Raw genomic sequence first — 17,825 nt, 5'->3', positions numbered from 1 at the left:
GGAGCAGCTCCGTGCAATGGTGCCAGGTGGGAACAGAAAGCGATGGGTTTGGGACACACCCTTTGGTCATTGATCCCAAATTCAAAGTTTTGCATTGATCGGATAAGCAGTTTGAGGGAATATGATTCATGTTTTTCCTGAAATCCAAAATGGTGCCAAAGCAAGGTCAAAATTCAAGAAGTTTGGGGACCTTCAAACCTGATGATGACCTCTTTATTGGTGGATGTGGGTGGGATGCCATGAACAAAGCTGAGTTCCACCACACAAAAGATCATTTAAGCCAAGTTGAGTCACAATCTCATCAGAAGTGTCAGCGAAGTTGTTGTGAGTGTTTCCGGATGGAAGGATGACACACCATTCCACAAATTCACTTGAACTGTTTCAGGTGGGCAAAAAAAATATGGAATCTGGGCGGTCGGTGGTTCAAATCCTGTCTGAGTCACACCAGACTTTCAAAAGGGTGTGTGCTGCAACGTCACTTGATGATGTTTTCCTTTCTTGTGTGAATCCTGAAAAAACTCAATAAAACCAGTCAGTGTGGCTGAGGAGTCCAAGTTGGTTTGTTCAGGTTGTGTGTTTTCTGGAGATGTGGGTTCAAATCCCAATTCTGATGTGAATTTCTTGTTGTGTTTTTTTCAGGTGAGAAGACTGTTTTGATGTGGTTTCAACAAGGTGTGAAATATCGAACACGATTTTTGAAGGATTCATCTTCCAAAATTCTCAGAAATCATTCAAATGCAATCCTTTCATTGTGAGCCACTTTTGGGAGGTCGTTGTTTCAAACACCTCCGAGTCATTACAAAGGCTTTTGAAATGGGATGTGCTGGTTTTCTGCTTGAAGTTCAGCATTCAAAAAGGACAGAGCCTGGATAAACAACCATCGGTTGGCATCCATGGTAAAGAAGACATTCCTCCTTGGGAAATGCTCCACTGAGTGTGGTGAGAAAGCTGGTGCAATTGTTGTGTCGTCGCTGGAACCCAGAGTGCCCTGAGAAGTGACGACACTTCTCCCAAACTCAGGGACAGTCTCGTCCAACACTCATGTCTTGTGTCGCTTCTGCTCGTCTGTGCATCCACGTGTGTGTGTGTGTGTGTGTGTGTGTGTGTGTGTGTGTGTGTGTGTGTGTGTGTGTGTGTGTGTGTGCGTGTGTGTGTGTGTGTGTGTGTGTGTGTGTGTGTGTGTGTGTGTGTGTGTGTGTGTGTGTGTGTGTGTGTGTGTGTGTGTGCGTGTGTGTACCAGGGCCACAACGAGGGTTGGATAATGGAAAACAAATTGGCTCACAAATGAAAGGATGGGATGCAATTGATTGCAAAAATTTTCAAGGAAGAAGAAACTTTTCCAGTGTCTCTCTGAAAGTAAAGATAAATTACCTCCGACTTTTACAAAGAATGCAAGATGTTGTTGCACTTTGTTGAAACCACATCAAAACTTGTCACCGAAAAATAAAAATCCATGTCAGGAGTGGGATTCGAACCCACGCCTCCAGAGAGACTGCGACCTGAACGCAGCACCTTAGACCGCACGGCCATCCTGACTGGTCACTTTGCTGCTTGAATCCAACTTGGTGATTGCAAATCAATCCATTGGAGAAGAGGAAGTATTTGATGTCGGAAGCAATGATGGATTCCATGACCTTGCTCATGATTGGAAGCAAGCTGATTGGTCTGCAGTTTCAGGGATCTGTTTTTGCACCTTTCTCTGCAGAGTGGTCATGTTCGCTGACTTCCGTGCAGATGGCAGATGACCTTGTGCAAACGAGAGGGTGAATGGAACAGAGGGTGAGGAAGAGCAGCAGAGCAGGTTTTTCGGACACGTGGGCTGAAGCCGTCTGGGACGAGGTTTGAGAGCAAACTCTCAACCTTGTCTTGACACATGGACACAGAGTCCAGGAGCTGCTCGCTGCAACTGTGTCAGGTGGGTACAGAATGGGTTGGGTTTGGGACACACCCTTTCGTGGTTGATCCCAAATTAAAGTTTTGCATCGATCGGTCATCAGTTTGAGATAATATGAATCAAGTTTTTCCTGTGATCCAAAATCGTGGCCAAGCAAGGTCAAAATTCAAGAACTTTTGGGGACCTTCACACCTGATGATGACCTCTTTGTTGGTGGATGGGGGTGGGATGCCATAAACAAAGCTGAGTTCTTCCACACCAAAAATCATTTTAGCCAAGTTCAGTCACAATCTCGTCAGCAGTTTCAGAGAAGTCTTTGAAAGTGTTCACGGACAGAAGGATGACACACCATCCCACAAGCTCACCTGACCTGTGTTCCAGGTGAGCGAATGAAAATGGAGTCTGGGAGGTCGGTGGATCAAATCCTTTCCGAGTCACACCAGACTTTCATTCGGGTATGTGCTGCTGCCTTGCTTGACAATATTTTCATTTCTTGCGTGAGTTTGCCTGGTGTTGTCTTCATGGTGAGGGTAGAGGGCTTTGGATCCTCAGTTCCTGAGTTTGATTCCTGATGAGCTGTTGAATTCATACCAGGTGGGCTTAACTTGGCCCGTCATCCTTCTGAGGTCGGCAAAATGAGTGCCAGCATGCTGGTATGTGAAGTCCAACATCGACGAGCTTGACCGTTTTCACCAAGAAAAAAAGCATGCAGCAGCTTGGCAGGTCCTGAGAGAGATCACCAACAAGAAGGCTTCCCCAGCTATCAGTATCAACGGTAACACCACAGAGGAACATCTGTACGGCTGGTTTAAACATTTTAGCAATCTGCAAGGTAATCCTGAGCAGAACACCAGTCCTGACGATCCACTCCTCAATCACAGAGTTGTTGACATTGTTTCCATCAACACCGGTCCATTCTTTGTGGAGGACCTCCAGAAATTCCTGAGAAAGCTCAAACAATTCAAGACTCCTGGCCTCACCAACATTCCAGCTGTCGTCTGGAAGAGCCCACTTTTTCATCAAGAGCTGCCAGACTTTTACAACGAAAGCTCTGGAGGCAAAAACCAGCGACCTTCTCCAAATTTGCCATCATTCCTCTGCCTAAAAAAGGCAACCTCTCTCTTCCATCTTATTACAGAGGTATAACATTGTCACCTCTCGCCTCAAAAATCTACAATTCTATGCTGCTTCATCGGATTATCCCTCAGCTCAATACTATTCTCTGACGCAACGAGAATGGTTTCTGGAAAGGCAGATCGACAGCACCACAGATTCTTGCTTTAAAGAGGATCATAGAAAAACCAAAGATCTGCAAGAAGAAAGCAAGCTTCGTATTTGTGGATTTCTCAAAGGCCTTTCACAATGTCAACAGAAGGTCATGCTTCAAATTATTTTGAACTCTGGTATCCCAGAAGAAACAGTGCAAGCAATTGCCATAAGGTACAACAACTCCTCGAGCGCTGTTCGAAGCATGGATGGCTCAACCATGGAGTTTCTCACAACTGCAGGCATCCTCCAAGGGGACACCCTTGCTTCTTATGTTTTTGTAAGAGTTGTGGATTCCATTCTCAGGCAGTCATGAGAGACCATGAAAGAGAAAGGAATTGAGAGCAAGCCAAAAAGATGAAATAATGACAGAGATAAGCATCTTGCAGACATTGACTCAACAGATGGCATCGCCTGAACAGCGACACTTTTCAAGGATGCTCGAGACCTTGTAATTTCTGTTGAGGATGCTTCAGCGAAGGTCGGTCTGTTTCTCAATGCCAAGAAAACAGAATACATCACAATAAGTGAGGGTGCTAATCATCTACCAATCTTCTCCAAGAATGGCTCACAACTAAATTAAGTCAAAGACTTTATGTACTTCGGGTCTTATGTAGCTAACTCCAAGAAGGACTTCATATCACGCAAAGGTCAAGCCTGGAGTGCATTTCACAGGCTGCAGCACATCTGGTCGTCTAACATTTCAAGATCTACCAAACTTGCATTCTTTAGAGCTTGCGTTGAGAACACACTCTTGCGTGGATCAGAGACATGAACGATGAAGAAGTCCGTGCAGGACCAGCTCGATGGCACAAATACTCGGCTTCTTATGAGAGTTCAGAACATCAGCTGGCGGGAACACAGAACAAAAGCAGAGACATACGGAGACATATCACCCATTTCTTCCACTGCAGCTCGTCGCAGAACACGTTTTGCTGGTCACTCTTTCCGCGCCAAAGACCAAATAAATATCTGACATGATCTGCTTGAGATTGCCTTGTCCAACAAACAGAAGAAGGCCACGGAACGACATCGACTGCGCAGCAAGGGATATCCAGCATGACATGACGGACATGCAGAAACTGATGATGGACAAAAACTCATGGTACAGCATTGTGAACACGATCTCGGATGCGTCCGCTGAGTCGGAGTAGTATGCTGGTATACTGTGTCGGTGTGCCGACCCATTCAGGATTGTGACCAATCGCCAAGGAGACTGCTTCAGCAGCAACAACGCTCTGCACAGAGGATGGTTCCAATCCCCTCCTCCTGGTGTGAGTACTGAACACATCAGTGAGACCAGTCAGGATGGCTGAGTCGCCCAAGGTGTTGTGTTATGGTTGTATTATTTTTGGAGTTGTGGGTTCAAATCCCACTTCTGATATGGGTTTCTTGAGGTTTGTTTGTGTGAGAAAAACTGTTTTGATGTGGTTTCAACAATGTGTGAAATATCTTCCTTGCTTCGTAAAGGATTTTTCTTTTTCCAAAACATTTTTGCAATCATTCCTGCAACATCCCTTCATTGTGAGCCAATTTTGTGAGGTCGGGGTTCAAACCCCTCCGAGTCATCACAAAGGCTTTTCAAATGGTTTGTGCTGCTTCGTTGCTTGAAGTTCAGCGTTTAAAAAGGATCGAGCCTGAATCAAAAACTACAGGTTGGCATCCATAGAAAGAAGACATTCCTCCTTGGGAAATGCCACACTGAGTATTGTGAGAAAGCCGGTGCCATTGTTGTGTCGTCACTGGGACCCAGAGTGCCCTGAAAAGTGACGACACTTCTCCCAAACTCAGTGTCAGTCACGTCCATCAGTCTTGTTTTGTGTCGCTTCTGCTCGTCAGTGCATCCGTGTGTGTGTGTGTGTGTGTTTCTGTGTGTGTGTATGTGTGTGTGTGTGTGTGTGTGTGTGTGTGTGTGTGTGTGTGTGTGTGTGTGTGTGTGTGTGTGTGTGTGTGTGTGTGTGCGTGTGCGTGTGCGTGTCCCAGGTCCACAACGAAACTTGCATCATCGAAAACAAATTTACTCACAAATGAAAGGATGGGATGCAATTGAGGCACAAAAATTTTGAGGAAGAAGAAACTTTCACAGTGTCTCTGGGAGTGGAGACAGAAATCAACACCGACTTTGACAACGCATGGAAGTTGTTGTTGCAGCTTGTTGAAACCACCTCAAGACTTGTCAAAGAAAAAAACAAGTTGGATGTCAGGAGTGGGATTCAAACCCACGCCTCCAGAGAGACTGGGACCTTAACGCAGCGCTTTAGACCACTCGGCCATCCTGACAGCTCTCTGTGTTGCTCGAATCAAACTTGGTGATTGGAAATCAAGCCATTGGAGAAGAGGAAAGATTTGATGTTGGAAGCATGATGGATTCCATGACTGCTGATGATTGGGAGAAACCTGACTGGTCTGTCGTATCAGGGATCTGTTTTTGCACCTTTTTATGCAGAGGGGTCATATTTGCTGACTTCCAGGCAGATGGCAGATGACCTTGTGCAAATGAGAGGGTGAATAGAACAGAGAGGGTTCATTGAAGCAGCAGAGCAGGTTTTTCGGAAACATGGGCTGATGCCGTCTGGGGCGAGGTTTAAGAGCAAATTCTCCACCTTGTCTTGACACAAGGGCACAGAGTCCAGGAGCAGCTCCGTTCAATGGTGCCAGGTGGGAACAGAAAGCGATAGGTTTGGGACAAACCCTTTGGTCATTGATACCAAATTCAAAGTTTTGCATTCATCGGATAAGCAGTTTGAGGGAATATGATTCATGTTTTTCCTGAAATCCAAAATGGTGCCAAAGCAAGGTCAAAATTCAAGAAGTTTGGGGACCTTCAAACCTGATGATGACCTCTATATTGGTGGATGTGGGTGGGATGCCATGAACAAAGCTGAGTTCCACCACACAAAAGATCATTTAAGCCAAGTTGAGTCACAATCTCATCAGAAGTGTCAGCGAAGTTGTTGTGAGTGTTTCCGGATGGAAGGACGACACACCATACCACAAACTCACCTGAACTGTTTCAGGTGGGCAAAAAAAATATGGAATCTGGGCGGTCGGTGGTTCAAATCCTGTCTGAGTCACACCAGACTTTCAAAAGGGTGTGTGCTGCAACGTCACTTGATGATGTTTTCCTTTCTTGTGTGAATCCTGAAAAAACTCAATAAAACCAGTCAGTTTGGCTGAGCAGTCCAAGTTGTTTTGTTCAGTTTGTGTCTTTTCTGGAGATGTGGGTTCAAATCCCAATTCTGATGTGAATTTCTTGTTGTGTTTTTTTCAGGTGAGAAGACTGTTTTGATGTGGTTTCAACAAGGTGTGAAATATCGAACACGATTTTTGAAGGATTCATCTTCCAAAATTCTCAGAAATCATTCAAATGCAATCCTTTCATTGTGAGCCAATTTTGGGAGGTCGTTGGTTCAAACACCTCCGAGTCATTACAAAGGATTCTGAAATGGGATGTGCTGGTTTCCTGCTTGAAGTTCAGCATTCAAAAAGGACAGAGCCTGGATAAACAACCATCGGTTGGCATCCATGGTAAAGAAGACATTCCTCCTTGGGAAATGCTCCACTGAGTGTGGTGAGAAAGCTGGTGCAATTGTTGTGTCGTCGCTGGAACCCAGAGTGCCCTGAGAAGTGACGACACTTCTCCCAAACTCAGGGACAGTCTCGTCCAACAGTCTTGTCTTGTGTCGCTTCTGCTCGTCTGTGCATCCACGTTTGTGTGTGTATGTGTGTGTGTGTGTGTGTGCGTGCGTGCGTGCGTGCGTGCGTGCGTGCGTGCGTGCGTGCGTGCGTGCGTGCGTGTGTGTGTGTGTGTACCAGGGCCACAACGAGGGTTGGAAAATGGAAAACAAATTGGCTCACAAATGAAAGGATGGGATGCAATTAATTACAAAAATTTTGAAGGAAGAAGAAACTTTTCCAGTGTCTCTCTGAAAGTAAAGATAAATCACCTCCCACTTTTACAAAGAATGCAAGATTCTGTTGCACTTTGTTGAAACCACATCAAAACTTGTCACCGAAAAATAAAAATCCATGTCAGGAGTGGGATTCGAACCCACGCCTCCAGAGAGACTGCGACCTGAACGCAGCACCTGAGACCGCTCGGCCATCCTGACTGGTCACTTTGCTGCTTGAATCCAACTTGGTGATTGCAAATCAATCCATTGGAGAAGAGGAAGTCTTTGATGTCGGAAGCAATGATGGATTCCATGACCTTGCTCATGATTGGAAGCAAGCTGATTGGTCTGCAGTTTCAGGGATCTGTTTTTGCACCTTTCTCTGCAGAGTGGTCATGTTCACTGACTTCCGTGCAAATGGCAGATGACCTTGTGCAAACGAGAGGGTGAATGGAACAGAGGGTGAGGAAGAGCAGCAGAGCAGGTTTTTCGGACACGTGGGCTGAAGCCGACTGGGACGAGGTTTGAGAGCAAACTCTCAACCTTGTCTTGACACATGGACACAGAGTCCAGGAGCTGCTCGCTGCAACTGTGTCAGGTGGGTACAGAATGGGTTGGGTTTGGGACACACCCTTTCGTGGTTGATCCCAAATTTAAAGTTTTGCATCGATCGGTCATCAGTTTGAGATAATATGAATCAAGTTTTTCCTGTGATCCAAAATCGTGGCCAAGCGAGGTCAAAATTCAAGAACTTTTGGGGACCTTCACACCTGATGATGACCTCTTTGTTGGTGGATGGGGGTGGGATGCCATAAACAAAGCTGAGTTCCACCACACCAAAAATCATTTTAGCCAAGTTCAGTCACAATCTCGTCTGCAGTTTCAGAGAAGTCTTTGAAAGTGTTCACGGACGGAAGGATGACACACCATCCCACAAGCTCACCTGAACTGTATTCCAGGTGAGCGAATGAAAATGGAGTCTGGGAGGTCGGTGGATCAAATCCTGTCTGAGTCACACCAGACTTTCAAAAGGGTATGTGCTGCTGCCTTGCTTGACAATATTTTCATTTCTCGCGTGAGTTTGCCTGGTGTTGTCTTCATGGTGAGGGTAGTGGACTTTGGATTCTCAGTTCCTGAGTTTGATTCCTGCTGAACTGTTGAATTCATACCAGGTGGGCTTAACTTAGCCCGTCATCCTTCCGAGGTCGGCAAAATGAGTGCCAGCATGCTGGTATGTGAAGTCCACCATCGACGAGCTTGACCGTTTTCACCAAGAAAAAAAGCATGCAGCAGTTTGGCAGGTCCTGAGAGAGATCACCAACAAGAAGGCTTCCCCAGCTATCAGTATCAAAGGTAACACCACAGCGGAACATCTGTACTGCTGGTTTAAACATTTTAGCAATCTGCAAGGTTATCCTGAGCAGAACACCAGTCCTGACGATCCACTCATCAATCACAGAGTTGTTGACATTGTTTCCATCAACACCGGTCCGTTCTTTGTGGAGGACCTCCAGAAATTCCTGAGAAAGCTCAAACAATTCAAGACTTCTGGCCTCACCAACATTCCAGCTGTCGTCTGGAAGAGCCCACTTTTTCATCAAGAGCTGCCAGACTTTTACAACGAAAGCTATGGAGGCAAAAAACCAGCGACCTTCTCCAAATTTTCCATCATTCCTCTGCCTAAAAAAGGCAACCTCTCTCTTCCATCTTATTACAGAGGTATAACATTGTCACCTCGCGCCTCAAAAATCTACAATTCTATGCTGCTTCATCGGATTATCCCTCAGCTCAATCCCATTCTCTGACGCAACGAGAATGGTTTCTGGAAAGGCAGATCGACAGCACCAAAGATTCTTGCTTTAAAGAGGATCATAGAAGAACTAAAGATCTGCAAGAAGAAAGCGAGCTTCGTATTTGTGGATTTCTCAAAGGCCTTTGACAACGTCAACAGAAGGTCATGCTTCAAATTATTTTGAACTCTGGCATCCCAGAAGAACATCTGGTCGTCTAACATTTCATCTCGTCGTTTAACATTTCAAGATCTACCAAACTTGCATTCTTTAGAGCTTGCGTTGAGAACACACTCTTGCGTGGATCAGAGACATGAACGATGAAGAAGGCCGTGCAGGACCAGCTCAATGGCAGAAATACTCGGCTTCTTATGAGAGTTCAGAACATCAACTGGCGGGAACAAAGAACAAAAGCAGAGACAGACGGAGACATATCACCCATTTCTTCCACTGTAGCTCGTCGCAGAACACGTTTTGCTGGTCACTCTTTCCGCGCTAAAGACCAAATAATATCTGACATGATCTGCTTGAGATTGCCTTGTCCAACAAACAGAAGAAGGCCACGGAAAGACATCGACTGCGCAGCAAGGGATATCCAGCATGACATGACGGACATGCAGAAACTGATGATGGACAAAAACTGATGGCGCGACATTGTGAACACGATCTCGGATGCGTCCGCTGAGTCGGAGTAGTATGCTGGTATACTGTGTCGGTGTGCCGACCCATTCAGGATTGTGACCAATAGCCAAGAAGACTGCTTCAGCAGCACCAACGCTCTGCACAGAGGATGGTTCCAATCCCCTCCTCCTAGTGTGAGTACTGAACACATCATTGAGACCAGTCAGGATGGCTGAGCAGCCCAAGGTGCTGTGTTATGGTTGTATTATTTTTGGAGTTGTGGGTTCAAATCCCACTTCTGATATGGATTTCTTGAGGTTTGTTTGTACAAGAAAAACTGTTTTGATGTGGTTTCAACAATGTGTGAAATATCTTCCTTGCTTTGTAAAGGTTTTTTCTTTTTCCAAAACATTTTTGCAATCATTCCTGCAACATCCCTTCATTGTGAGCCAATTTTGTGAGGTCGGGGTTCAAACCCCTCTGAGTCATCACAAAGGCTGTTGAAATGGTTTGTGCTGCTTCCTTGCTTGAAGTTCAGCGTTTAAAAAGGATCGAGCCTGAATCAAAAACTACAGGTTGGCATCCATGGAAAGAAGACATTCCTCCTTGGGAAATGCCACACTGAGTATTGTGAGAAAGCCGGTGCCATTGTTGTGTCGTCGCTGGGACCAAGAGTGCCCTGAAAAGTGACGACACTTCTCCCAAACTCAGTGTCAGTCACGTCCATCAGTCTTGTTTTGTGTAGCTTCTGCTCGTCAGTGCATCCATGTATGTGTGTGTGTGTGTGTGTTTGTGTGTGTGTGTGTGTGTGTGTGTGTGTGTGTGTGTGTGTGTGTGTGTGTGTGTGTGTGTGCGTGTGCGTGTGTGTGTGTGTACCAGGGCCACAACGAGGGTTGGATAATGGAAAACAAATTGGCTCACAAATGAAAGGATGGGATGCAATTGATTGCAAAAATTTTGAAGGAAGAAGAAACTTTTCCAGTGTCTCTCTGAAAGTAAAGATAAATTACCTCCGACTTTTACAAAGAATGCAAGATGTTGTTGCACTTTGTTGAAACCACATCAAAACTTGTCACCAAAAAATAAAAATCCATGTCAGGAGTGGGATTCGAACCCACGCCTCCAGAGAGACTGCGACCTGAACGAAGCACCTTAGACCGCTCAGCCATCCTGACTGGTCACTTTACTGCTTGAATCCAACTTGGTGATTGCAAATCAATCCATTGGAGAAGAGGAATTTTTGATGTCGGAAGCAATGATGGATTCCATGACCTTGCTCATGATTGGAAGCAAGCTGATTGGTCTGCAGTTTCAGGGATCTGTTTTTGCACCTTTCTCTGCAGAGTGGTCATGTTCGCTGACTTCCGTGCAGATGGCAGATGACCTTGTGCAAACGAGAGGGTGAATGGAACAGAGGGTGAGGAAGAGCAGCAGAGCAGGTTTTTCGGACACGTGGGCTGAAGCCGTCTGGGACGAGGTTTGAGAGCAAGCTCTCAACCTTGTCTTGACACATGGGCACAGAGTCCAGGAGCAGCTTGGTGCAACTGTGTCAGGTGGGTACAGAATGGGTTGGGTTTGGGACACACCCTTTCGTGGTTGATCCCAAATTTCAAGTTTTGCATTGATTGGTCATCAGTTTGAGATAATATGATTAAGGTTTTTCCCGTGATCCAAAATCGTGGCCAAGCAATGTCAAAATTCAAGAACTTTTGGGGACCTTCACACCTGATGATGACCTCTTTGTTGGTGGATGGGGGTGGGATGCCATCAACAAAGCTGAGTTCCACCACACCAAAAATCATTTTAGCCAAGTTCAGTCACAATCTCGTCAGCAGTTTCAGAGAAATCTTTGAAAGTGTTCATGGATGGAAGGATGACACACCATCCCACAAGCTCACCTGAACTGTGTTCCAGGTGAGCGAATGAAAATGGAGTCTGGGAGGTCGGTGGATCAAATCCTTTCCGAGTCACACCAGACTTTCAAAAGGGTATGTGCTGCTGCCTTGCTTGACAATATTTTAATTTCTCGCGTGAGTTTACCTGGTGTTGTCTTCATGGTGAGAGTAGTGGACTTTGGATCCTCAGTTCCTGAGTTTGATTCCTGCTGAGCTGTTGAATTCATACCAGGTGGGCATAACTTAGCCCGTCATCCTTCCGAGGTCGGCAAAATGAGTGCCAGCATGCTGGTATGTGAAGTCCACCATCGAAGAGCTTGACCGTTTTCACCAAGCAAATAAGCATGCAGCAGCTTGGCAGGTCCTGAGAGAGATCACCAACAAGAAGGCTTCCACAGCTATCAGTATCAAAGGTAACACCACAGCGGAACATCTGTACTGCTGGTTTAAACATTTTAGCAATCTGCAAGGTTATCCTGAGCAGAACACCAATCCTGACGATCCACTCCTCAATCACAGAGTTGTTGACATTGTTTCCATCAACACCGGTCCGTTCTTTGTGGAGGACCTCCAGAAATTCCTGAGAAAGTTCAAACAATTCAAGACTCCTGGCCTCACCAACATTCCAGCTGTCATCTGGAAGAGCCCACTTTTTCATCAAGAGCTGCCAGACTTTTACAACGAAAGCTATGGAGGCAAAAAACCAGCGACCTTCTCCAAATTTGCTATCATTCCTCTGCCGAAAAAGACAACCTCTCTCTTCCATCTTATTACAGAGGTATAACATTGTCACCTCTCGCCTCAAAAATCTACAATTCTATGCTGCTTCATCGGATTATCCCACAGCTCGATCCTATTCTCTGACGCAACGAGAATGGTTTCTGGAAAGGCAGATCTGCAGCACCACAGATTCTTGCCTTAAAGAGGATCATAGAAGAACTAAAGATCTGCAAGAAGAAAGCAAGCTTTGTATTTGTGGATTTCTCAAAGGCCTTTGACAATGTCAACAGAAGGTCATGCTTCAAATTATTTTGAACTCTGGCATCCCAGAAGAAACAGTGCAAGCAATTGCCATAAGGTACAACAACTCCTCGAGCACTGTTCAAAGTATGGATGGCTCAACAATGGAGTTTCTCACAACTGCAGGCATCCTCCAAGGGGACACCCTTTCTTCTTATGTTTTTGTAAGAGTTGTGGATTCCATTCTCAGGCAGTCATTAGAGACCATGAAAGAGAAAGGAATTGACAGCAAGCCAAAAAGATCAAATAATGACAGAGATAAGCATCTTGCAGACATTGACTCAACAGATGGCATCGCCTGACAAGCGACACTTTTCAAGGATGCTCGAGACCTTCTAATTTCTGTTGAGGATGCTTCAGCGAAGGTCGGTCTGTTTCTCAATGCCAAGAAAACAATACATCACAATAAGTGAGGGTGCTAATCATCTACCAATCTTCTCCAAGAATGGCTCACAACTAAATTAAGTCAAAGACTTTATGTACTTCGGGATCTTCTGTAGCTAACTCCAAGAAGGACTTCATATCACGCAAAGGTCAAGCCTGGAGTGCATTTCACAGGCTGCAGCACATCTGGTCGTCTAACATTTCAAGATCGACCAAACTTGCATTCTTTAGAGCTTGCGTTGAGAACACACTCTTGCGTGGATCAGTGACATGAACGATGAAGAAGGCCGTGCACGACCAGCTCGATGGCACAAACACTCGGCTTCTTATGAGAGTTCAGAACATCAGCTGGCGGGAACACAGAACAAAAGCAGAGATATATGGAGACATATCACCCATTTCTTCCACTGTAGCTCGTCGCAGAACATGTTTTGCTGGTCACTCTTTCCACGCCAAAGACCAAATAATATCTGACATGATCTGCTTGAGATTGCCTTGTCCAACAAACAGAAGAAGGCCACGGAACGACATCGACTGCGCAGCAAGGGATATCCAGCATGACATGACGGACATGCAGAAACTGATGATGGACAAAAACTCATGGCGCGGCATTGTGAACACGATCTCGGATGCGTCCGCTGAGTCGGAGTAGTATGCTGGTATACTGTGTCGGTGTGCCGACCCATTCAGGATTGTGACCAATAGCCAAGGAGACTGCTTCAGCAGCAACAACGCTCTGCACAGAGGATGGTTCCAATCCCCTCATCCTAGTGTGAGTACTGAACACATCAGTGAGACCAGTCAGGATGGCTGAGCAGCCCAAGGTGCTGTGTTATGGTTGTATTCTTTTTGGAGTTGTGGGTTCAAATCCCACTTCTGATATGGATTTCTTGAGGTTTGTTTGTGTGAGAAAAACTGTTTTGATGTGGTTTCAACAATGTGTGAAATATCTTCCTTGCTTTGTTCAGGATTTTTCTTTTTCCAAAACATTTTGCAATCATTCCTGCAACATCCCTTCATTGTGAGCCAATTTTGTGAGGTCGGGGTTCAAACCCCTCCGAGTCATCACAAAGGCTTTTGAAATGGTTTGTGCTGCTTCCTTGCTTGAAGTTCAGCGTTTAAAAAGGATCGAGCCTGAATCAAAAACTACAGGTTGGCATCCATGGAAAGAAGACATTCCTCCTTGGGAAATGCCACACTGAGTATTGTGAGAAAGCCGGTGCCATTGTTGTGTCGTCGCTGGGACCCAGAGTGCCCTGAAAAGTGATGACACTTCTCCCAAACTCAGGGACAGTCTCGTCCATCAGTCTTGTTTTGTGTCGCTTCTGCTTACCCTAACAACATCCGTGTGTGTGTATGTGCGTGTGCGTGTGCGTGTGTTTGTGTGTGTGTGTGTGTGTGTGTGTGTGTGTGTGTGTGTGTGTGTGTGCGTGTGTGTGTGTGTGTGTGTGTGTGTGTGTGTGTGTGTGTGTGTGTGTGTGTGTGTGTGTGTGTGTGTGTGTGCGCGTGTGTGTGTGTGTGTGTGTGTGTGTGTACCAGGTCCACAACGAAACTTGCATCATGGAAAACAAATTTACTCACAAATGAAAGGATGGGATGCAATTGATGCACAAAAATTTGGAGGACGAAGAAACTTTCACAGTGTCTCTGGAAGTGGAGACAGAAATGAACACCGACTTTGACAATGCATGGAAGTTGTTGTTGCAGCTTGTTGAAACCACCTCAAGACTTGTCAAAGAAAAAAACGAGTTTGATGTCAGGAGTGGGATTCGAACCCACGCCTCCAAAGAGACTGCAACCTTAACGCAGCGCCTTAGACCGCTCGGCCATCCTGACTGTTCTCTGTGTTGCTCGAATCAAACTTGGTGATTGGAAATCAAGCCATTGGAGAAGAGGAAGGATTTGATGTCGGAAGCATGATGGATTCCATGACTGCTGATGATTGGGGGAAACCTGACTCGTCTGTCGTTTCAGGGATCTGTTTTTGCACCTTTTTATGCAGAGTGGTCATATTTGCTGACTTCCAGCCAGATGGCAGATGACCTTGTGCAAATGAGAGGGTGAATAGAACAGAGAGGGTTCATTGAAGCATCAGAGCAGGTTTTTCGGAAACATGGGCTGATGCCGTCTGGGGCGAGGTTTGAGAGCAAATTCTCCACCTTGTCTTGACACAAGGGCACAGAGTCCAGGAGCAGCTCCGTGCAATGGTGCCAGGTGGGAACAGAAAGCGATGGGTTTGGGACACACCCTTTGGTCATTGATCCCAAATTCAAAGTTTTGTATTGATCGGATAAGCAGTTTGAGGTAATATGATTCATATTTTTCCTGAAATCCAAAATGGTGCCAAAGCAAGGTCAAAATTCAAGAACTTTAGGGACCTTCAAACCTGATGATGACCTCTTTATTGGTGGATGTGGGTGGGATGCCATGAACAAAGCTGAGTTCCACCACACAAAAGATCATTTAAGCCAAGTTGAGTCACAATCTCATCAGAAGTGTCAGCGAAGTTGTTGTGAGTGTTTCTGGATGGAAGGATGACACACCATACCACAAACTCACTTGAACTGTTTCAGGTGGGCAAAAAAAATATGGAATCTGGGTGGTCGGTGGTTCAAATCCTGTCTGAGTCACACCAGACTTTCAAAAGGGTGTGTGCTGCAACGTCACTTGATGATGTTTTCCTTTCTTATGTGAATCCTGAAAAACTCAATAAAACCAGTCAGTTTGGCTGAGGAGTCCAAGTTGCTTTGTTCAGGTTGTGTCCTTTCTGGAGATGTGGGTTCAAATCCCAATTCTGATGTGAATTTCTTGTTGTGTTTTTTTCAGGTGAGAAGACTGTTTTGATGTGGTTTCAACAAGGTGTGAAATATCGAACACGATTTTGAAAGGATTCATCTCCCAAAATTTTGGGAAATCATTCAAATGCAATCCTTTCATTGTGAGCCACTTTTGGGAGGTCGTTGGTTCAAACACCTCCGAGTCATTACAAAGGCTTTTGAAATGGGATGTGCTGGTTTTCTGTTTGAAGTTCAGCATTCAAAAAGGACAGAGCCTGGATAAACAACCATCGGTTGGCATCCATGGTAAAGAAGACATTCCTCCTTGGGAAATGCTCCACTGAGTGTGGTGAGAAAGCTGGTGCAATTGTTGTGTCGTCGCTGGAACCCAGAGTGCCCTGAGAAGTGACGACACTTCTCCCAAACTCAGGGACAGTCTCGTCCAACACTCATGTCTTGTGTCGCTTCTGCTCGTCTGTGCATCCACGTGTGTGTGTGTGTGTGTGTGTGTGTGTGTGTGTGTGTGTGTGTGTGTGTGTGTGTGTGTGTGTGTGTGTGTGTGTGTGTGTGCGTGTGTGTACCAGGGCCACAACGAGGGTTGGATCATGGAAAACAAATTGGCTCACAAATGAAAGGATGGGATGCAATTAATTACAAAAATTTTCAAGGAAGAAGAAACTTTTCCAGTGTCTCTCTGAAAGTAAAGATAAATCACCTCCGACTTTTACATAGAATGCAAGATGTTGTTGCACTTTGTTGAAACCACATCAAAACTTGTCACCGAAAAATAAAAATCCATGTCAGGAGTGGGATTCGAACCCACGCCTCCAGAGAGACTGCGACCTGAACGCAGCGCCTTAGACCGCTCAGCCATCCTGACTGGTCACTTTGCTGCTTGAATCCAACTTGGTGATTGCAAATCAATCCATTGGAGAAGAGGAAGTCTTTGATGTTGGAAGCAATGATGGATTCCATGACCTTGCTCATGATTGGAAGCAAGCTGATTGGTCTGCAGTTTCAGGGATCTGTTTTTGCACCTTTCTCTGCAGAGTGGTCATGTTCGCTGACTTCCGTGCAGATGGCAGATGACCTTGTGCAAACGAGAGGGTGAATGGAACAGAGGGTGAGGAAGAGCAGCAGAGCAGGTTTTTCGGACACGTGGGCTGAAGCCGTCTGGGACGAGGTTTGAGAGCAAACTCTCAACCTTGTCTTGACACATGGACACAGAGTCCAGATGCTGCTCGGTGCAACTGTGTCAGGTGGGTACAGAATGGGTTGGGTTTGGGACACACCCTTTCGTGGTTGATCCCAAATTTAAAGTTTTGCATCGATCGGTCATCAGTTTGAGATAATATGAATCAAGTTTTTCCTGTGATCCAAAATCGTGGCCAAGCAAGGTCAAAATTCAAGAACTTTTGGGGACCTTCACACCTGATGATGACCTCTTTGTTGGTGGATGGGGGTGGGATGCCATAAACAAAGCTGAGTTCCACCACACCAAAAATTATTTTAGCCAAGTTCAGTCACAATCTCGTCAGCAGTTTCAGAGAAATCTTTGAAAGTGTTCATGGACGGAAGGATGACACACCATCCCACAAGCTCACCTGAACTGTGTTCCAGGTGAGCGAATGAAAATGGAGTCTGGGAGGTCGGTGGATCAAATCCTTTCCGAGTCACACCAGACTTTCAAAAGGGTATGTGCTGCTGCCTTGCTTGACAATATTTTAATTTCTCGCGTGAGTTTGCCTGGTGTTGTCTTCATGGTGAGAGTAGTGGACTTTGGATCCTCAGTTCCTGAGTTTGATTCCTGCTGAGCTGTTGAATTCATACCAGGTGGGCATAACTTAGCCCGTCATCCTTCCGAGGTCGGCAAAATGAGTGCCAGCATGCTGGTATGTGAAGTCCACCATCGACGAGCTTGACCGTTTTCACCAAGAAAATAAGCATGCAGCAGCTTGGCAGGTCCTGAGAGAGATCACCAACAAGAAGGCTTCCCCAGCTATCAGTATCAAAGGTAACACCACAGCGGAACATCTGTACTGCTGGTTTAAACATTTTAGCAATCTGCAAGGTTATCCTGAGCAGAACACCAATCCTGACGATCCACTCCTCAATCACAGAGTTGTTGACATAGTTTCCATCAACACCGGTCCGTTCTTTGTGGAGGACCTCCAGAAATTCCTGAGAAAGTTCAAACAATTCAAGACTCCTGGCCTCACCAACATTCCAGCTGTCGTCTGGAAGAGCCCACTTTTTCAGCAAGAGCTGCCAGACTTTTACAACGA

The 17,825-nt window shown here is 45.7% G+C and overlaps 1 protein-coding gene and 6 non-coding genes across 7 annotated transcripts in view; all 7 read right to left on the bottom strand.

The window, feature by feature from the left end:
- The window catches only part of LOC147025997 (uncharacterized), a 175,543-nt gene that overhangs the window by 87,135 nt on the left and 70,583 nt on the right, over positions 1-17,825 (bottom strand). The window lies entirely within an intron of this gene.
- On the bottom strand, positions 1,455-1,536 carry TRNAL-CAG (transfer RNA leucine (anticodon CAG)). The gene has a single exon. It is a non-coding gene; the product is annotated as a tRNA-Leu (tRNA).
- On the bottom strand, positions 5,359-5,440 carry TRNAL-AAG (transfer RNA leucine (anticodon AAG)). Its single transcript has one exon. It is a non-coding gene; the product is annotated as a tRNA-Leu (tRNA).
- Positions 7,191-7,272, bottom strand: TRNAL-CAG (transfer RNA leucine (anticodon CAG)). The gene has a single exon. It is a non-coding gene; the product is annotated as a tRNA-Leu (tRNA).
- TRNAL-CAG (transfer RNA leucine (anticodon CAG)) lies at positions 10,558-10,639 on the bottom strand. The gene has a single exon. It is a non-coding gene; the product is annotated as a tRNA-Leu (tRNA).
- Positions 14,518-14,599, bottom strand: TRNAL-AAG (transfer RNA leucine (anticodon AAG)). The gene has a single exon. It is a non-coding gene; the product is annotated as a tRNA-Leu (tRNA).
- On the bottom strand, positions 16,339-16,420 carry TRNAL-CAG (transfer RNA leucine (anticodon CAG)). Its single transcript has one exon. It is a non-coding gene; the product is annotated as a tRNA-Leu (tRNA).

This window comes from Eptatretus burgeri, chromosome 5 (assembly GCF_056783735.1).
Source record: "Eptatretus burgeri isolate ZD-2024b chromosome 5, Ebu_testis_v1, whole genome shotgun sequence".
Taxonomy (NCBI): domain Eukaryota; kingdom Metazoa; phylum Chordata; class Myxini; order Myxiniformes; family Myxinidae; genus Eptatretus; species Eptatretus burgeri.
Note: the sequence above shows the minus strand (reverse complement) of the source record. Positions and strands in the feature narration are given on the sequence as shown.